The sequence below is a fragment of the Balaenoptera ricei genome, chromosome 15 (genome assembly GCF_028023285.1).
Source record: "Balaenoptera ricei isolate mBalRic1 chromosome 15, mBalRic1.hap2, whole genome shotgun sequence".
NCBI classification, from domain to species: domain Eukaryota; kingdom Metazoa; phylum Chordata; class Mammalia; order Artiodactyla; family Balaenopteridae; genus Balaenoptera; species Balaenoptera ricei.
In genome coordinates, this window is record NC_082653.1 from 39,508,563 (window position 1) to 39,530,086 (window position 21,524).

The following is a 21,524-nucleotide window of genomic DNA, read 5'->3' on the forward strand; positions in this document are numbered from 1 at the left end:
GAAACACATGCATGCTTTTTCAAACTTCTGTTTCTATCAAGTCAGCAAGTATCCCAAAGCAAATCACATGGCTGAGACTAATGTCAAGGGGTAGGGCAGGTCACCCTGTTCATGTGAGAGGGCCCTGCAAATTTGCATAGCAAAGAGCATAAATACAAGGAAGGATAGGGACTTCCCTGGTGGCGCAGTGGTTGGGAGTCCGCCTGCCAATGCAGGGGACACCGGTTCGAGGCCTGCTCCAGGAGGATCCCACATGCCACGGAGCAACTAAGCCCGTGCACCACAACTACTGAGCCTGCACTCTAGACCCCGCGAGCTACAACTACTGAGCCCATGTGCCACAACTACTGAAGCCAGCGCACCCAGAGCCCATGCTCTGCAACAAGAGAAGCCACTGCAATGAGAAGCCCACGCACCAGAACAAAGAGTAGCCCCCGCTCGCCACAACTAGAGAAAGCCTGTGCGCAGCGACGAAGACACAATGTAGCCAAAAATAAATAAATAAATTTATTAAAAAAAAATACAAGGAAGGATAAAGATTTGGACCAACTAATGCAATTTACCATATCTACATGCTATTGAAATCATTAGTAGAAGCAATGGATTAACTGAATCTTAACAACATAATATTTAGTGAAAAAGATTGGAAGAAGAGTGAGAAATATAATAACCCCACATATAAAAATTTTAAATGCATACACTCAAGCAGTAACACATTCAAATTGAAAAATAAACTCACTAAGCATACTAAAAGAGCTGTCTTTGTCCCCAAAGTGTGATGGAAGGAGGTATGGCACAGATAGAAGGAACTACATTTTAAAAATCATTGCTATATATACACTCTGACCACTAAAGACATGGTTGCAATCATGATTCACAGCTCGTTTATCAATTCTGATTTTAGACCAATAAAAGACATAGTCCCTGTTCAAAAAGAGACTATTTTTCAGTTGATTTTTCATTTTATTCATGGAAATCAATAACAAATTAGTTTATTTAGGGATGTCAGACTGTAAGATCATGTTGCCTATAAAATATTTATAAATTGGGTCCAGATTTTTTCTGTCTTTTAACCATTATACAGTGCTTCACAGATTGTAAATTATTTTCATATTTTTTAACTCATCTAATCCTCATAACAAATGCTGTGTGAATAGCAAGGTACATTAAGGACTCATAAACCAAGTCTGTGAGCTGCTAAGTGGTGCCTCAGGTGACACAACCTCTATTTCTCACGATTCTTATTAAAATGGCTCCTCAAAATAACCTGGCCATAAAAAATATACATACTTGGGTCCCACTACCAGAAATTCTAAGTCAGTAGAACTAGAGTAGACCCCAGACACCTGTTTTTACAAAACTTCCTTAAGGGATTTTGATGTACCCTGAAGGCAAGAACTCTTAACCGAGGTATGCTTTCTTGGCAAAGACATGGTTAATTTGCAAGAGATTGGACACATTTTGTCAGTCTTTCCCATTTTCTCTTTTCTATACCCTTTCAGTTGGCTAGGTGCTTCCAAGCCTAGGAATTATTATCTTCTTTTGCTAGTCCTCCCCATTTCTCTCTTGCACTAAAGTTTAGTTGATTTGTTTCTGCCCACTTGATTCCTAGAAGATTAAGCACAGTTATTTTCAAAGAGGAATAGGGCAGAGACATTGCTCTCTTGACTTTGAAAACAAAATAAAGGACTCACAGCATTTCTAGTTACATATTACATTGAGTACTTTATACCTTTCAAAGTATGCTCAGGTTCTGCACTTTATTCACTTTGTGAACTTGAATTCACAAAGAGTTATGATATTTTGGTGACCTGGTAAGATAATTCAACTACTGGTCTAGAGAGCTAGGTTACAGCCTTCGTTTTGCCAATAGCCAGCTGGGTGACTTGGAATAAGTACAATGAGGGGTTCATGACTTGGCCTTTCCATAAATAGCCACTAGTAGGTATACCGTCAGTTTTGCTTTAAGGCTTGTTTTGAAAACATGAATTTGTGTCAATGCAATGAACATATTATGTAAGCATTTGAGCATAATATATTTCAAATGCAGGATTTCATCCTTGAGAAACACTATGTGAACACAGAAAATTGCACCCAACTAAACCAAATTGTGTAGGAATACACAAAATGCACACAAGCATATACCTCAAATATCTACCCACTCCCTCAGTTCACCACATGTGCTGTAAGCCACACCCATCCACATCGAGGGTTACAACTTTCTGGTTTCAAAGAACTCTCCTTCCACTCTTCACAATAACTAATAAGCTGCAACCATTCCGACATCCCCACCCACAAGCAAACTTTAGATCACTTTCAAAGTAAAGCACCATATTCACTGTAGCATTTAAGAGACTGCAAATATTGCCATGGTAGCCAAGTTTTGGAGTGCTTCTGTGAGCTACAAGGGAGACCTGGGGCACTCAGCCCACCTGCCTGCATCCTTGCAGCATACCTCCTTTAGTTATTCATGCTTTAGGAATAAACCAAGGTGAAATCAACATTGAACTTAGTAAAGCCCTCCAACTGTACCCATTTTTGAAACAAGAACAGTCTCTGAGGGATAGCCTAGCACCACCTTCAAACTGTTTGGACTTTATTCTTTTTAAAATGAAAGAAGGGGGTTAGATGAGCTCCAAAACCTTTCCAGTTTGGGATCACAATGGGCCCCACTGTAGTCACGTGGGGCTTGGTATTAATATTGAAAATGCTGAGATTTAAAGTTTCTTTTGTTACCTGAGCTCTGTTAGGTAACAAAAGAAAAAAATAAACTTTATTCCAAGTTAGTGTTTAGTGACTCAGTCACATAGAACAAAGGTGGTAAATCTCCATAGTTAAATGGAGCTTAATGTTTGAAACATCCTCAGGGAATATGAAAAGAAACGAAAGAATAATTGCAAAGATTGATATATGTTGACTATGATTATTAACTTTAGTTTCTGAAGACTGCTATAAAATTTAAAATTAAATTTCTATATTAATCCTCACTAGAAGCTCCAAGGGTTTTTTGGGTTTTTTGTTATTGAGTTGTATGAGTTCCTTGTATATTTCATCAGATTAACCCCTTAATAGATATATGGTTTGCAAATATTTTCTCGCATTCCATAGATTGCCTTTTCATTTTGTTTATGGTTTCTTTTTTTGAGCAGAAGTTTTTAGTTTGATGTAGTCCCACATGTTTGTTTGTTTTTGTTGCCTTTGCTTTTGCTGTCAAATCTAAAAAATTATTGCGAAGGCCAATGTCAAGGAATTCCCTATGTCTTCTTCTAGGATAGACTAACTCTTCTTAAGAGCCAAAAGACGTGAACACGTTATTTCATCTTGAGTTCTTCATTAGCCTTCAACTATTCTTACCACCAACTTAACTGCAGTATCCTCCAATCATATGGATTATCTGTAATTTTGAGTATAGTATTTTCTGTCTATTTTATAGAAGCAACCTTTTGAGAAAGAGCTGGGTCCACTCCTTGAGGTAATCAAGGGTTATATGCCTTGTCATATTATACATAAGAGCTTTGTTGAATCCAGGCAAAGAGATACAGCAATGATCTTCTCAGACTTTGCAAAACACTATGGCAGACTTGAGAGCATTGCAGACACCAGACTTCAAGAACAGAGGGTTAGGCGGAAATCAGTGCTGCAAGAAAAACCAAGAAGCACTTTTCTGGAGTTCCATATTGCCACATAAGAGCAGTGACTCCATAGAGACTGTGCAAAATGGACAATGAGGAGGAGAGAACATTCCAATCTCAGGGCCGAAGGTAAAAGCTCAGCTGTGAGGCCACAGAGCAAACCTGGCAGTGTGGCCTGGCAGGGACATCTTTGGACAGCCATGCCCTGGAGGGGATGGGCTGAAAAGAAAAATGTCAGTAGGATCCAACATCTCTGCCTTTGGAGTTCTGGCATGATAACTACCAAAAAGTTCCACGAAACAAAAGGGGAGTACCTCTTCTCCAGGATTTGTTAAACAGGTGAGGTTTTGTCTGGGAACATTAAAAAAACAGCACAGTACAACACATAAAAGGTGACTTTTCTCTCCTTAGGCAAAAATTAATAGAAGGGATATCTCAGATGTATGTAGAGAAATAGTTTAAGTAAAAATTGGTTTGGTTTGGCAATATTTTTGCATGCTTTGGTGAACATACTCCAAACATCTGCATGTTCAGAATGCCATGTGGCTTTAATTTCTTAGCAGGATCTTGAATAATCTTTAAGCCTGCGAACACAGGAAGTAATTTATAATGATATGGTATTTAGATCATGTTCATGCACTTAAGTGCTTTATTTTTATTAGTAAAGTGTGTTGGTAAAATAGTAAAAATTGTTGCATATTTGGACTTTTCTAGAGATTTTTATATCTTTTATTTGATGTATCTCTTCTTACTGTTTATATAATTTAAAATATTCAAAAATTGATGATAGCCAAGAGCTTAATAATAGTAATTAAAACACAATGTGTAGAAGGCAGGTCCATAAGTCACATGGGGCCGCAGCTGTCTAAATTGAAGTATCTAATGGTTCAAATTTTCAAGAGTTAGATTTCCTTGGACATTTCCCAGCCAATGCAGTGCAACTGTCACCATGGCCATAGATATTTTCCTCATTTCTGTAAAATAATTAATTCACATGCAGTAAGAGAGTATAATCTATAGGAATTACCAATTTTATTATATTATTGAGCTCATAACTACTGCATAGTAATTCTCATAGCAATTTTCATAAGACTCTGACTACTGACACTCAAATTCTATTTGAAATGTCATTCAGGAAAACTACCAATGGCAACCTGTCCATTAATCTTATCTCTCTGGACACCTACTTGGCTCTCTTTATTTCCTTCATTCATTTTGGTAGATATCAACTCATTTTTCAAATGAGAAAATAACTGAAGGACTCACTGACCATTAAAAATCATCAACAGTACAGGGAGAAATGAAATAGAACATCTTGAGTTCTGCTTCAGGGGATTCAAAAATTGCTCCTTTTTGGAAATGTGATCTTTCCATACTGGACTTGTACTTCAGCCATGACATGAAGCCTCATTTTAGCACTGAATTGCATTCTCCAGGGTCCTGGGCCAGCTAGATCAGCTACACATTATTCTTGGTATTCAATTAATGCAGTGTCAATTTAACTAATCAAGGAAACTTACTCTATGGAATGTAAAAAAACAGAAGCAAACAACCATCAAATACACCTAACCTGGCAATCCTCCCTCATCTACTGTTATGGTAGTTGATTTATCTGAATAACTGAAATTGCCTCAGTTATCACACAATTTTGTTCTTATCTACTCCTCAATTGTCCAGCTTTATTGTGGAAGCAGTCTTTCCATTAAACAAATGAGTATTCTAAATATTATCCTAGATATTAGAATTACAAAGATTACTTAGGCTAAATCCCTCCTTCAAGAAGTTCAATTCAAAGAGAAAGATGTGCGAAGACTAAATGTCATTATCATATGGTAAGTAGATTAACAGAAGCAGGCACAGGGTGTTATGGGAGTCCAGAAGGGTGTAACATACTTTAGTAAGGGAAGTTACACATGGCTTCCTTAAAAACTGGAGCTTGAGTTAATTGTTAAAGGTTATATAGAATTGACTCCAGAAGAATAAAGGAAAAGGAGCAGGCCAGGCAAAATGAGAAAGGCATGGCATGGGACTGGGGAGGGAGATAATTATAAGTAGGTAATTTAAACCAGACCATAAAATTCAGGGCAAGGAGTGACAGCAGATAAAGCCAGAGAGATGATGACATCTTGTTTCTTGGTACAACTGGAAATGCAGTCATTATTTTTGGAGTTTTCTCCGACTCTCTAACCTGCCTGAAGAGCTCCTAACTCATACATTCTTTCCTAATTCCTTTACCAGAGTGAGTTGTAAGGTCTTTAGAGCTATAGGGCTCTTACAACAGGAGGTTTCTGGATCTTTCCTCCTGTTCCATAATGTCCTTTTTTTCTCCAGAGGAATGTGGTCTTTCCACCCCAGCCCGGGAGCATGGCTCTATTCAGGGAAAGCCCTCCTAATTCTACTACCTAAACCTAATCAAATTGTTCCTATTACTAACTGTTCCTGCAGTAATTGGCCCAACTGTACTCTGAATCCAGTAAGATGTGATTCCCAACTCTTAAAGATTCAATTGTGAAAAAATGCATATGTACATGACATACGTACCCACATCCCCACACATCTTCTCCCCATTTCTCCTGCTTACTGTTGGATATTGCACAGAAATTTAGTTGCAAAGACAGTCACTGGAGTGTTATTAATTTTGTGGAGAATGAGAAACAACCTGAGGAGAATGAATATATATATATATATATATATATATATATATATATATATATATATATACAATAACAATAAACTCACATTTATAAACTCATAAATATAGGCTCATAAACTCATATTTAATAAAAAGTTAAATAAAGTTTTCTAATAATGTATAAACATGAAAATTATCCATGATGTGTATTTAGTCGAACAAGTTATACTACAAAACTGCTTCCTCCTAATTTTGCTTCTAGGAAGTTTCGCACACACACACTCAAGTACACAGAGAGCCAAAGACTAGAAGGTAGAAGACTGTATCTCCGATTTTTACATGGGTTGTCTGAATAGCTGTATTAATGATATTTTTATTTTCTTTTCTCTTTGTACTTTTCTTATATTTTACAACTTTTTAAGATGAATATACATTACATTTATTTGCTTTAATTTCTAAAAATATTGTAAACCTGCAGAAAACTCTAAGGAATAATCTAATTAACAGCCTGATAACCTTAGGGATGTGGCCTACATCAAGTGAATGACTTGGCCATAGGTTTCACAAAAAACATCTTGGAATCCAAGATCTCTCACTTCAAGGCCAGTTTTCCCTTCCATACTCTGCTCCTTCCTTTTCTATCATAAACAGCTTATTCCTTTATCAAACTTTGTCTTCCTCTTTGTCCTCTTAGTTAAGCTCTATGTAGAAAAAGTAATTGCTTTAAACTCACCTTCTCCTCATAGATGAGTATCTCCATGCATTTTAATGGCAGGACAATTAGTTCAAGTCTCCTGTTATTCTTAAGCCAAAGTTCCAAAGTGCTGCAGAGATTTACCTAGAATTTAGATGTTAGAACAGAATAGATGAACTATAAATAAATCAATATATAAATAAAATTATTTTAGGCTTTTGTAAAATGTTAGTGGGTTTATAAGAGTGGCATCAATCCAAATAAAATGGAAGGCATTTAAAAATGTTCAATTTGCCCCACTTCAAAAGGCATGGTGTACTAATATCATTAATTGAAATAACAGATTTAATAACTACAGTGATTTTTTTTGCCATTCAACATTTAGGCCAATAACAATTCAGTTTGGCTTTACATTGGAGACCAATACATTCTTGGATCATTTACTTAAGACTAAGCTCCTTTGGGCTATGAACTTTGGAACTTAATGAGTGACATTTAGTCTTGGGAATACATCGGCAGACGAGAGGAGATCTGCCACAGAAGGTAGTCAGAGCTGGGATCTTGTTTTTCTTTCAACTCGGGTAGATGGAAGCCTCCAGTCTCAGTGTTCTTTGTTTGAAGACTTTGTTTCTGCCTGCCAGTGCCCAATCTTGACACCATTTCAGCCACTCTCTTAGCTGGGGGCCAGCTCTTTCCTTTCTCAGTACTTTCTCTGTTCTAACATTGCTTCCTTGAATCACTTTGTCCCTCTCTATTCCCCGACTCTCTGAACTTCAGGACTGTAAGGAATGGAGATCATCTAGCCAAAGTTCCCCAGTGTAGTCCCACTTGAGCCCCCTTTAATAAATACGCATGGTGTTCCATTTTTTGACCTGGAAATTCTGCCAGGATGCACCACCTCCCTTTAGGAAGGTTGATTCTTCTGACTACTAGTGGAATTCAGGAATTTTTTTCTTTATACCTACATGTTTTTTCTAACCTATCTCAGAAATTCTGATATACACCCTCCCTCCAAAATGGTATGCTACCAATGCTGATTGAGAATCATTAATATGGGGTTGGCCAAAATGTTTGTCCGGGTTTTTCCATAACATATTATGGACGAACTTTTTGGCCAACCCCATATAATACAATTCTCTAATTTTACAGATTTTTTAAAAAATGACCTAAAGTTAGTAATTTGCCCAAGATTAAATCATTACTTATGAAAGGTACAGAGCTAGAACCTGGTTTTCTTTTTAATTCCCACACTGGACTTCTGAAACAGAACTGAATCCAGAATTCAGGCCTCTTTGCTTCTAATTCAATTTCTCCATACATCCCTTGAATATTGCCTCCAACTTTTACATCCTAATCACCCCCAAAACTGCCATCCCACTAATGAGACCACCAAATAGGGACTACGAAGTCAACTAGTCCCTGCAATGCGTTTACAAATAGGGATGACAAAATAACTGAATATGAAATTCACCCATGTCTGGATGACATTACATGATCATCCTCTATTTACTTAGCACCTGCTGTGTCTGATTCACCTGTAGTTAGGGGCCATTAAGATCAGCACCTGTTTACTAAACACCTCTTGTGTTGGGCTAGTTCCTGGAAATACAGGAGTTAGCTTAAAAGTATTATTTGAAAAAGGTTTTCCAACCTCTACTGATTTCTTTTTCATATTATGACAAAGAAAGTAAGGCCGTTTTTTCCCTCTCTGCCTTCCGAGTTCCTGTACCACTGGTGGAGGCGGCAGTCTAGCATAGGTCAAGCAGTGAATTAGCAGTTTTGGTTTATTTTCAGCTCTGGTCTGTCTCCTTATCCATAAAACAAAGGAGTTAAGGCAACTGATCACAAAGGTCCTTATGAACCCTAACGTTCTATGACGCTCTTTAATCCAAATTCAACAAGGTCAAAGCCCTTTTTGGAATTAATCATCTGGTAAAATGTTGTCAGGAAGCCAATATGTTAGGAAAACAATATGCCTTTTGATCTAAGCTCTTGACATTTTTCCAAAATAAGTCCCTATTAACCATGATTATAAAATGACTCATTAAACTATTTGTTTGTATTGAGAGTCAATACAGAACACCCACATAGATAGTAAATCTTTCACTACAGTGTGAAGAGCCTGTAGCATCGGTGTGACATAAGTAATATAGCTCTTTCTAGAGGTGACTCCACTTTATCCTGACTCTTCTCATTTAGGCAAAGTTTACCAAAGGAATGTCTCATAGCCAAGCCCATTCTGCAGATGAATACAATGAGAAACTTGTACCCAGTCTCCCATGAGAGCTAAGGATTCTAGTTGACACAGCTCTCTAAATAGTACCATAACCTTCCATCACCTCCACACTAGCCAGCTCATTATCACTAACACAAGACGATGTATTGAGTGAAGACTATGATCCACATGGTCATCCAGAGTTTCTTTTCAAAACAAGTATTTCACATCATGTCAATAATCTTCATAGTATTGAAGAGAGGTAAAAAATCTTGGCATCCATAAGTGAAAAATATGGTCACTAACTGTGGCAGGCAACCTTTAAGATAGCCGCCAATGATTCTTGCCTCCCGGTATGCATACTCTCGTGTAGTCCACTCCCCTTGTGTGTGGGCTGGACTCCTTGACTTCTAATGAACAGAATACAGTAGAGTGATGGTATGTCAGTTCCAAAATGAGGTTACAAAAGGGCTGTGGCTTCTGCCCCCTCATGTCCCTTTCTCTCTCTCTCTCTCTCCTTCTCTCTCTCTCTCCCTCCTTCTCTCTCTCTCCCTCTTTCCGTCTTGAAGCCCTTGTTCTTCGAGAAGCAGGCTGTCATTTTGTGAGTGATGCGATGGAAAAGGCGATGTGTCAAGGAGCTGATAGCTCCAGCAACAGCTAGCAAGGACCTCTGCCCTGCCAAAAGCTATGTGAGTGATCCCAGAGGCAGATTCTCCCCAAGTTGAGTCTGGTGTTGAAGGCAGCCTCAGAGAGCACCTTCACTGCAGCCTGTGATGGACTCCGAGCCAGAGGCACCCAGCTAAGTTGCATCTGGATTTCTGACCCATAGAAACTGTGAGATAATACATATTTTTAGGATGCTAATTTGGGGGTAATTTGTTATGCAGCAACAGATAACTAAATCTCCCCCGAAGTCATCAGTGTGACCACACAATTTTACTAGGAGTGGCTTGGTCTAAGCATCCTCTTGATCTAAGAGGAACTCCTACTTCCTGCTTTCATACTTGCCATCTTCTTTTTGGCAACAATGGAGCTTTGTGAACGGTTCACAGCTTTCCCAGTGTACCTCTTCCATAGAAACACCCTGGCACCATCTGCCAGCAGGGAGCTAGCCAGCTCAGTGTCAGCTATGGTAACAGAAATCTCATCTCAAGTATTTTCACTTCCTCAAACTCATGTTCAAGCAGAGCTTCTGAAATTCCTTTTTGGCAAGTGTTTCCCCTACTGCTTCTTTAGTCAAATAATCTCATTTTCAAACCCTTTGCCCTGGTATATGCCATGCTGTGCCAGCTGCCCAGCTTGCTTCTCTGGAGCCAGTGCCCACTTAATAGCTAAAATATTTGCCTTGTTCCTTTAGTTTGTCCCTGGCTTCTCACACGGTATCCACATTTAAAAAAAAAAAATACAGCTTATTTCGCCACTGGTCAGCATTTCAAGAACAAAGAAATACCACTTTCCTTGTAAAAATTTCACAGAAGAAAAGGAAAATTATAAAATGATTTTTGGGGAATGCAAAGGCACACAGACCCAGGAGAGGCAAACTCTACTTGTTCAGGGCATGGTCAAAAAAAAAAACAAACAAAAAAAAAAAACAAAGAGACAGAGAGAATTAGGGCTCTGGAAGAATCTAAAGAAATATTTGAGGATTTTATCAGGATGATGAGTTGGAGCTCAACTATCTAAACTACTGAAATAGTCTGCTAGAAAGAAGAGCTTGTATTACAGTGTCCAATAAGCCACTGTATTCACTTATATATTTATAAATGACTTACACTTATCTATTCCTGTGTGTGGACAGGTACAAGCATCAAAAGTTTTTAAGAGCAGAGTTCAAGTGTGACAAGAAGACTGAGGGTTTGGACTCAGAAGAGCAGGGGAAAACAATCTCTCAGCACTGAAGATGTGACTTTAATGATGAAAAATTACAGGGGGAGGGGGTTGGAGAATTGCCTTGCTCATTCACCTGATTTTACCTAACCTGGGCTAATGTTGACTCAAAGCTGTTTACATTCCATATTCCATGTTGTTTGAATAAAAAAACATGTTTTCCATCTTCTTCAACTGACTCTGGTCTATACTTCAGAACACATTAGAGCCATGGCAGGATTCAAGCTATGAGAGCAGCACACATGGCATCGTTACTGGTGTGGCGATCTGACCTTGACAGTAGTTATGTTCCTAAGAAGCAGAACTAGACCTGATGGGAAAAATTCAGGTTCACCCCCACAGGCACTGACTGGTTAATGCAGCTTTCCCCATATCTGGACTTGTCTGCATCTTAAGACAGAGATAGTCGTGGGAGAGAATCAGGAACTCAGACAAATGAAATTATATTGGATGAACCTACCATCTCTAAAATTAGTATAAATTTATATAAACCTTCCAGTCTCTCTCCAGAATCCTGATAATGGACTACAAGAAATCAGATAATTTGTTCTTGTCCATTCTGCCCTCATTTGTCAGTTTGAGGAGTGGCCGTGGGAAGGAGTATATGGCTGAAGACTGGCCCCCACGGCCATGCTAGGCAGGTGGCCCTGAGCAAATTTAGTAGGAAAAGAAATAAGTCAAGTCATAAGAGAGTTATAGATTCTGCTTTTCTTACTATCAATCCTTTTTCTGGTATATTACAGGTTTCTTAGGAAGGGGAACATTTTATAATCCTCTTCCAAATAAAATTTGATGTAAATGATTAGTTTAAATAGAATCAGCCTGATAAAGCAGAGAGGGCCCTGAACTATGATTCTGGGGAACGGAGGGGTCTGTCAGCTGTGCTCCTCGAAACATGCTACCCTGAGTTTCTGAACATCAATGTTAAGATATAAAAGGTGAAAACCTTAAATAATGTATGTCTGTAGCACAAAGTGTTGGCATGAAGATTAATATCAAAAGTGCTTGGAAAGCCAAGAAGATATTCAATTGTATGATCACATTATTATTATTGTTTTGTTTTTATTGTTGTTTGAAAAAATGATCATTTTCCATGATGTGAGATAATGATACATCTCATTATTAACGTTCGGAAGTGAACTACATGAGTAACGACAGGACAAGGGTGTGTTGGTGCTTCTAATTCTTACCTGTTTTGGCGATTTCTCATTTAGTTCTATTTTCAGAGTCAGTCTGATTTACATCCAGGCAAATCCTGGATATAAATCAGGGGCTCAGAAAGGCTCTTGCAACACTCCACTCTCACAAGTATTCTGTTTTTTTTCTTGATGCCTAACAGAAATCCCCAGCAATGTCCTTCATTCCCCAGTAAGCAGTGGGTTTCAAAAGCTATTGCCTCTGGGTGAGATCATGCAATGACTTAAGTCCACTAGAAGTTGGGAAGGACTGATGGCTACTGCTTCTTGAGAGGGAGCATTGGTGGTGGGTGGGGAAAGAACAGGACACCAGGGGCCTGGAGGGTCACCTGTGTGGGAAGGTGAGGACTTAGGCTGATGGGAAACTTGTGGCTAATTTACCCAAGAATGTCATGCTTTAGTAAAACCAGAATTTGACACCAAACCTTCTCTTAGAGGTACTAATATGTTTCCATTTCAAGGTTTAACAGAGCAAAGAAGACACATTCCAAATATGTTATATTCAGTTTTGTGGCTATAAAGCAAATTTGACCAGAAGGCTTATAACTAAGAATCTGATTATGCAGAATTTTTCAGCAAATCCTGAAGGACCATGAAAGTAAATAGTAAATTAAGGGAGGTAAAATTAGGCCAGTAAAAATAAACTTTTTTTCAATTGGCTCAGTAGTTAAGAATCCAGATTCCAGAAGATCAGAGGTTCAGAAGATCTGCACTTGTAACCACAAATTGGATTCTAGTGGAAGATGAACCATTTTTGCAAAATTTTTGTCCTGCACGGAGCCCCAGGAGTTAATGGTAGTGGGAAAGACAATGGGGGTTTGAGATGAATCCTCCCCCAACTAGAGGCAAGAATTTAGAGGCAGGATTGTAACAAACTTCCTCTCTGTCAAACCCTGCATGATGGAAAATTTTGAGTAAAGATATGAACAAAGGCAGTGGAACTGAGATAATCCCTTTCTACCTGTGAAAGCACATCTGTGCCTGTCAATTTGGGATGGTTGCCCAGGCTGCAACTGTGGGGATGCAGCCACGGGAGGATTAGTTCTGAGTTGCCAGGCAGACCAGATAATTCTCTCTTTAACAGCTTGAGGCCCAGAAGTCACATTTCCTATTGGACGCAAAGCTCTCCAGGGTGGAACCAAACCTTTGGTCTCACAGGAGGTCTCGGCTTCTCTCTCCACGGTCCATGTCCTTGAACATTACCAGCTTTTACTGTGTGGGGAAGATCTCGGTTGTGAGTGTGCCCCACAGCATAGCCTGCTGGAGAGGAAGAGGCTCATCTTTCAAGTCCTTCTGCCACTCCCTTTGAAACACGGCTGGTTTGAAAGGGCCTGAGGATTTTCCTGGCTGTGACTTCAAAGCATAGATGAATGCTTGATGTAGAGCTCCAAAGCCTACATGTCTTATTTTATTGTTATAAAATAAGGGCAAGTCAGCCATGTGTTTCTAAACATCCTGTGACAGCAAACTCACCGGCCTGAGGATGTAACAGGAGGTTACGCTTGCACAGGAGGTGAGGGTGTGGGGTGGGCTTTGCCACAGGGCCCCAAGCCCAATTGGGGCGGATTCAATCCCACTGAGGAAGTGCTTCCGGGGAACCTGAGGGGCAGCAACATTTCCTCGTTTCTGGTGGGCAGTGCATTTGTTTAGTAGGAAAGGGTTGCTGGCAGCATGACTGTTTACCATGTCGACACATTCTGAGAATGTAGGACAAACTTGCAATTCAGAGGGTTCAGGGGAAGCCGCAAGGAGCTGGGGAAAGGGGTCAATATTACCCTTAATGGAACCAAGGGCTCAGGCTTTCATCGGTCCACCAGGTGGTCAGATAGCAGGGTGGAACTCGAGGGTGATATGTCTGCAGGTCTGATCCCCAGAATGAGCTAACTTGGTGCATTTATTAAAAGTGAAAACAGAAATTGCTGCTTTATTTTCTACGTTTTCTTCAAAGATGAAGTGCAACAGGTAAGTACAAGGTAATGAGCAGCAGAAAAGAAAAAGGGCAAACAGAAGTAACAGAACAGAAAGTAGAGAAAAAGATAAAATAGTGAGAAAATGAGCAAAGAGTGGACTTGGTTTAAGTTCCCTAGAGGCATGGCTTAGAGCAGGGCATCAGGTGCAGTTGATATTTTGATGCCAGACTCCTAGGAGAAGGGAAGTGAGGGAAGCAGGAAGGCGGGGGGATTGGGCTGAGATTTAGTCCAGCCTCAGCCTGATTCCCCGGGGAGCACTGCAGCACGAACTGAACCACAGAATTGAGGCAGGTGGACCAGCTCTTTATACTCCAGTTTCAGTCAGTCATAAGCTGAGCTTACTGGAGGGAGGAGGGGCAAAGAGGTCACAACCTTCAGGCTGATGATTCCTGCTGAGGGCAGTTCTTTGGAGATGGGCAGCTGGGAGCCCTCAGAAGCCAACACTCCCAGCAGCTGGCCGATGGGTACACAAGCCAGGAAAGCATATCTGGGAGGACACCAACAGCAGCCTCTCCTGGGGCCTAATGGAGGGACACGCAAAGATTATTCTCATTGCCAGGAAGAGCCTATTCATTTCTCATTCTTTTACTAATCCGTGTGTGAGATGGATTCATGTGGGCTAGAGTAACGGGTTCCAAAACATGGGTCCCTTGGAAGATTGTATCTGAATTTCCCAAAGAGCTTTTTAAAAAATACAGATGCCCAAGACCTGCTGTCAGATATTGTGATTCAGGACATCTGGGATGGGATTTGGCAGTCTGCATTTTAAAAATTCCCCTTCCCTGTAACCTAGTAATTCTACCTCTACGTATATACCCAGAGAAAATGTTCCACATGTACACAAGGAGGCAGGCTCAAGGAAGCTTGTTAAGGCACTGCTTGTGATAGTGAGAAGTAAAAACACCCAGAGGTCCACCAATGGGGAAAAAGAGAAATGAATTATGATGCAATCATTCTATAGAATACTATACATCAGTTAATATGAATGAAGTATATAGCAATGTAGATCCACACTGATATAGAAAACCTAAAGTGGAATGAAAAAAGCATGATGCAGTACAATGAGCAATACAGTGTATGTAGATAAAATTTTAAAATATATACACAAAAATTATGTATTCTTCACATATATATGTATATATGTAAAAATGTTTCTACTATATCTACACTAATGCATTTAAGTTTTAAAAATACCTTAAAAAGAGACTATAACAAAATGCAAATAATCATCACCTGAAATGTGATCTTATCATATATGGTTTTCTTGAACATTTTTTCTAACATAGGACAGTCCTTTTCTCCATCGCTCTTCTCTCCTAAACTTGCTTTGTCATGTGTGTGTGTGTGTGTGTATACATGTATATAAAGTATATCAGCTGTCTATATTCTTCCACCTCCTCCACTAGTATATCAGCTCCTGGATGGCTGGAATTTTGCTTCTTTTACTGCTGTCTAGAATTGAGTCTGTCACATAGCAGCTTCTCAGTAAATGTTTGCTTAACCATTTGAGTAGCTAAATGAATTATCAATTCTGGTGGTGGAAACTCAGTTACTTTACATTATTCTCAAGGATTTTATTTCACTTCATTTCATTTATTTTTTTGGCCGCACCACGTGGCATGCAGGATCTTACTTCCCCAACCAGGCACGGAACCCATGCCCCCTGCAGTGGAAGCGCAGGGTCTTAACAACTGGACTGCCAGGGAAGTCCTGATTTTCTGTAATTTTAAAAGTTCTCCTTCACCCCCACACCAACTTCCTGGAAAAGTTCCTCGGGCAAATCGCACGCTTTGTGATTATCAGCAAGTTTTGAGGACCACAGGTCTGTGGCAGAGGACATACTGCAGAATTCAATCTGACCTAAAGTTTAGCCTCAAGAGAACTATGTTAAACCAGTTGATTAGTTGAGTTTTAAATTTATCCCTTCATAATTAAACAGCTTCAGCTAAAAAGCAAATCAAGCAGATTAAAACACTCTCTCTCTCTCTCTCTCACACACACACACACACACACACACACACACACACACACACACCAAGAGTTGAGTCAGCTTGGGCCTTATCTTAACGCTCTCAAATTAAATGAGCAGATGCAGACCCTCTTCTATCCCAAGTTCTAAAGCTAATCTTCTCAGTAAGTGGATCCAGCAGTGGATTGAAAGCGATTCTCATCGAGCCAGAGATGGCACTGGATTGAAGTGTTTACCACTGAGCCATTCAGAATGGATTATTTAAAAGGGAAAAAAGCATTCTACAGAGTCTACATGTATTGGAAGGACTTATGGAGCAGTGAAGGAACACAAAATCACAACAACAACAAAAACCAATTTATGCAGAACACTTTAAAAAAGAAATTGCTCTGCTCAATGTTATGTGGCAGCCTGGATGGGAGAGGAGTTAGGGGGAGAATGGATACATGTATATGTATGGCTGGGTCTCTTTGCTGTGCACCTGAAACTGTCAAAACATTGTTAATCGGCTATACTCCAATATAAGATAAAAAGTTTAAAAAAAAAAAAGAAATTGCTGGTGAAACTTATGAGATTTCCCACAATACACGGCAGAGATGATTCTGAGTTCATAACTTGCTGGAGACAAAATTCAAGAAGTCTGAATGTGACCACTCCTCCAACTACTACTCTTCCTTTTTCACTTAAAAGAAAACTTTTCATATACAGGTCTTGCCAATTTCCACAGCACAATTAAATGTGTCAATTTAACTAACCCAACAGAAAATCAGATATTTGTATGCAATTAATGATAGGCTCTTTGCTTATTCGTCTTGATGTGTGGGGGAGAAACCAGTTACGGTCCAGTCCTAAATTTGAGGGATATTTCCATTAAACATTTTTGTAAATGAAAAAAAAAGTTAGAAATCCCAGCTATTCAAAAACAGCATTGGGGGCTTCCCTGGTGGCGCAGTGGTTGAGAATCTGCCTGCCAATGCAGGGGACACGGGTTCGTGCCCTGGTCTGGGAAGATCCCACATGCCACGGAGCAACTAGGCCCGTGAGCCATAACTACTGAGCCTGCGCGTCTGGAGCCTGTGCTCTGCAACAAGAGAGGCCGCGATGGTGAGCAGCCCGTGCACTGCAATGAGGAGTGGCCCCCGCTTGCCACAACTAGAGAGGGCCCTCGCACAGAAATGAAGACCCAACACAGCCATAAAATAAATAAATAAATAAAAATTTAAAAAAAAAAAAAAAAGAGAGAGAGACAAGAGAGTTTAGGGTTTAAAAAAAAAAAAAATACAGCATTGGGCAGAGTCAAGATGGTGGCATTGGAAGACACAGAGTATCTGTCTCCCCACAACTAGGGTGCCTGCCAAATGCTGGTGGGGGACCTTGATGCCCAAGGAGATGGGAGTAACCCCCAAGTGACCTCATAGGACGTGGGGGGTACTGAGGAGGGAGGAGAAATGGAGGCCAGACAGGACAGGAGCCCATGAGGGTTGGCTGGGAGGAGGGAGGGGTTTCCACACCTGGAGGGACCCTCGGGGGCTCAGATCGGTGGGGAGCGTACCTAGCATTTCCCCTGCCCTATGGGCCGAGGAAGCCTACCCAGCTCTCGGGCTGGGTCCTATGCCCTTAGAGGCCCGCTCCAGGCCACATTGGTTCTGGGGATGTAGGAGGGAGGCCAGGGGAGAATAGGAGAGGTAGGCGGGAGGGGCCCTCCAGGACCAGAGGAGCAGGAGAGGAACGGAGGGCGTTTGCAGGCTTCCTGGGCTCCCAGGCCAGGTCCCCGGCCCTCAGAGACCAGAGGTATGCTTGGGCCCTTTCTGTTGTGTTGAGCCTAAGCCCCACCCCCCACACCCCCAGGGCCTTTTCCAGCCCTGTGGGTCCTAAGCATAGGCCACGCCCACCACCTAAACCCCACCCCTGCCTAAGCCCCCCCCCCAAACACACAGCCAAGGCCTTTTCTGCCTTTTTTTTTCTCTCTGCTTTTTTACTATTGTGGTTCTGTTTTATCTTCCAGTTGTTATCTCATCTATATTTTAATATTTATATTCTTTCTAAAATATCTGTTAGTTTCCTAGTCTAATTTTAGTTTTTACTCTTTGTTATTGGTCTGCTCCTTTTCTTCTTTTTTTTTGCCACACTGCATGGCTTACGGGATCTTGGTTCATGAGCCAGGGGTTGGACCAAAGCTCCTGCAGTGGGAGCGCCAAGTCCGAACCACTGGACTAACAGAGAACTGCAGACTCCAAGGAATATTTATCGAAGTGAGGTCTCTGGAAGGTCCTCATCTCGGCACCAAGACCCAGCTCTACCCAACAGCCTACAAACTCCAGTGCTGGAAGCCTCAGACCAAACAGCCAGTAAGACAGGAACACAATCCCACCCATCAAAAAAAAAAAAAAAAAATGAGATGGCAAAAAAATATGTCACAGATGAAGGAGCAAGGTAAAAACCTACAAGACCCAATAAATGAAGAGGAAATAGGCAATCAACCTGAAAAAGAATTCAGAATAATGACAGTAAAGATGATCCAGAATCTTGGAAATAGAATGGAGACATGGATTGAGAAAATGCAAAAAATGTTTAACAATGATCTAGAAGAACTAAAGAACAAACAGAGATGAACAACACAATAACTGAAATGAAAAATACACTAGAAGGAATCAATAACAGAAAAACGGAGGCAGAAGAATGAATAAGTGAGCTGGAAGACAGAATGATAGAAATAACTGCAGAGGAGCAGAATAAAGAAAAAAGAATGAAAAGGATAGAAGACAATCTCAGAGAACGCTGGGACAACACTAAAAGCACCAACATTTGAATTATAGGGGTCCCAGAAGAAGAAGAGAAAAAGAAAGGGTCTGAGAAAATATTTGAAGAGATTATAGTGGAAAACCTCCCTAACACGGGAAAGGAAATAGTCAACCAAGTCCAGGAAACACAGAGATTCCCATACAGGATAAACCCTAGGAGAAACATACCAAGACACATATTAATTAAACTATCAAAAATTAAATTCAAAGAAAAAATATTAAAAGCAGCAAGGGAAAAGCAAAAAATAACATACAAAGAAATCCCCATAAGGTTATCAGCTGATTTTTTAGCAGAAACTCTGCAGGCCAGAAGGGATTGTCAGGATATATATACTTAAAGTGCTGAAAGAGAAAAACCAACAACCAAGATTACTCTACCCAGCAAGGATCTCATTCAGATTTGATGGAGAAATCAAAAGCTTTTCAGACAAGCAAAAGCTAAGAGAATTCAGCACCACCAAACCAGCTTTACAACAAATGCTAAAGAAACTTCTATAGGCGGGAAACACAAGAGAAGAAAAAGACTCACAAAAACAAACACAAAACAATTAAGAAATTGGTAACAGGAAAATACACATCGATAATAACCTTGAATGTAAATGCATTAAATGCCCCCAACCAAAAGCCACAGACTGGCTGAATGGATACAAAAACAAGACCCAGAGGCAAAGTCAGCCCTGAACCAAGATGGCGGAGTAGGAGGACATGCTCTCACTCCCTCTTGTGAGAACACCAGAATCACAACTAGCTGCTGGAAAATCATCGACAGGAAGACACTGGAACTCACCAAAAAAGATACCCCACATCCAAAGACAAAGGAGAAGTCACAATGAGATGGTAGGAGGGGTGCAATCACAGTAAAATCAAATCCCATAACTGCTGGGTGGGTGATTCACAGACTGGAGAACACTTATACCATAGAACTCCAGCCACTGGAGTGAAGGTTCTGAGCCCCACGTCAGGCTTCCCAACCTGGGGGTCCAGCAATGGGAGGAGGAATTCGTAGAGAATCAGACATTGAAAGCTAGTGGGATTTGATTGTAGGACTTCAACAGGACTGGAGGAAAAAGAGACTCCACTCTTGGAGGGCACACACACAGTAGTGTGTGCATCGGGACCCAGGGGAAGGAGCAGTGACCCCAGGGGAGACTGAACCAGACCTACCTGCTAGTGTTGGAGGGTCTCCTGCAGAGGCGGAGTGTGGCTGTGGCTCATCACGTGGACAAAGACACTGGCAGCAGAAGTTGTGGGAAGTACTCCTTGGCGTGAGCCCTCCCAGAGTCTGCCATTAGCCCCAGCAAAGAGCCCAGGTAGGCTCCAGTGTTGGGTTGCCTCAGGCCAAACAACCAACAGGGAGGGAACCCAGCCCCACCAATCAGCAGTCAAGCAGATTAAAGTTTTACTGAGCTCTGCCCACCAAAGCAACAGTCAGCTGTACCTACCACCAGTCCCTCCTATCAGCAAACTTGCACAAGCCTCTTAGATAGCCTCATCTACCAGAGGGCAGACAGCAGAAGCAAGAAGAACTACAATCCTGCAGCCTGTTGGAACAAAAACCACATTCACAGAAAGATACACAAGATGAAAAGGCAGAGGGCTATGTACCAGATGAAGGAACAAGATAAAACCCCAGTAAAACAACTCAATGAAGTGGAGATAGGCAACCTTCCAGAAAAAGAATTCAGAATAATGATAGTGAAGATGATCCAGGACTTTGGAAAAAGAATGGAGGCAAATATTGAGAAGATGCAAGAAATGTTTAACAAAGACCTAGAAGAATTAAAGAACAAACAAACAGAGATGAACAATACAATAACCGAAACGAAAACTACACTAGAAGCAATCAAGAGCAGAATAACTGAGGCAGAAGAACGGATAAGTGACCTGGAAGAAAGAACGGTGGAATTCACTGCTGTGGAACAGACTAAAGAAAAAAGAATGAAAAGCAATGAAGACAGCCTAAGAGACCTCTGGGACAACATTAAATGCAACAACATTCGCATTAGAGGGGTCCCAGAAGGAGAAGAGAGAGAGAAAGGACCCAAGAAAATATTTGAAGAAGTTATAGTCAAAAACTTCCCTAACATGGGAAAGGAAATAGCCACCCAAGTCCAGGAAGCACAGCGAGTCCCACAGAAGATAAACCCAGGGAGAAACATGCCGAGACACATAGTAATCAAATTGGCAAAAACTAAAGACAACGAAAAATTATTGAATGCAGCAAGGGAAAAATGACAAATAACATATAAGGGAACTCCTACAAGGTTAACAGCTGATTTCTCAGCAGAAACTCTACAAGCCAGAAGGGAGTGGCATGATATACTTAAAGTGATGAAAGGGAAGAACCTACAATCAAGATTACTCTACCCAGCAAGGATCTCATTCAGATTCAATGGAGAAATCAAAAGCTTTACAGACAAGCAAAAGTTAAGAGAATTCAGCACCACCAAACCCACTCTACAACAAATGCTAAAGGAACTTCTCTAAGTGGGAAACACAAGAAAAGAAAAGGACCTACAAAAACAAAC

General features: G+C 40.6%; 1 long non-coding RNA gene across 1 annotated transcript in view; it reads right to left on the minus strand.

Annotated features, from left to right (window-relative positions):
• The window catches only part of LOC132349600 (uncharacterized), a 155,397-nt gene extending 148,301 nt beyond the window's left edge, over positions 1 to 7,096 (minus strand). Inside the window, exon 1 of the long non-coding RNA XR_009497709.1 lies at positions 6,998 to 7,096. This is a non-coding gene — a long non-coding RNA (uncharacterized LOC132349600). The remainder of the gene's footprint in view (positions 1 to 6,997) is intronic.
• Between the last annotated feature and the right edge of the window lie 14,428 nt (positions 7,097 to 21,524).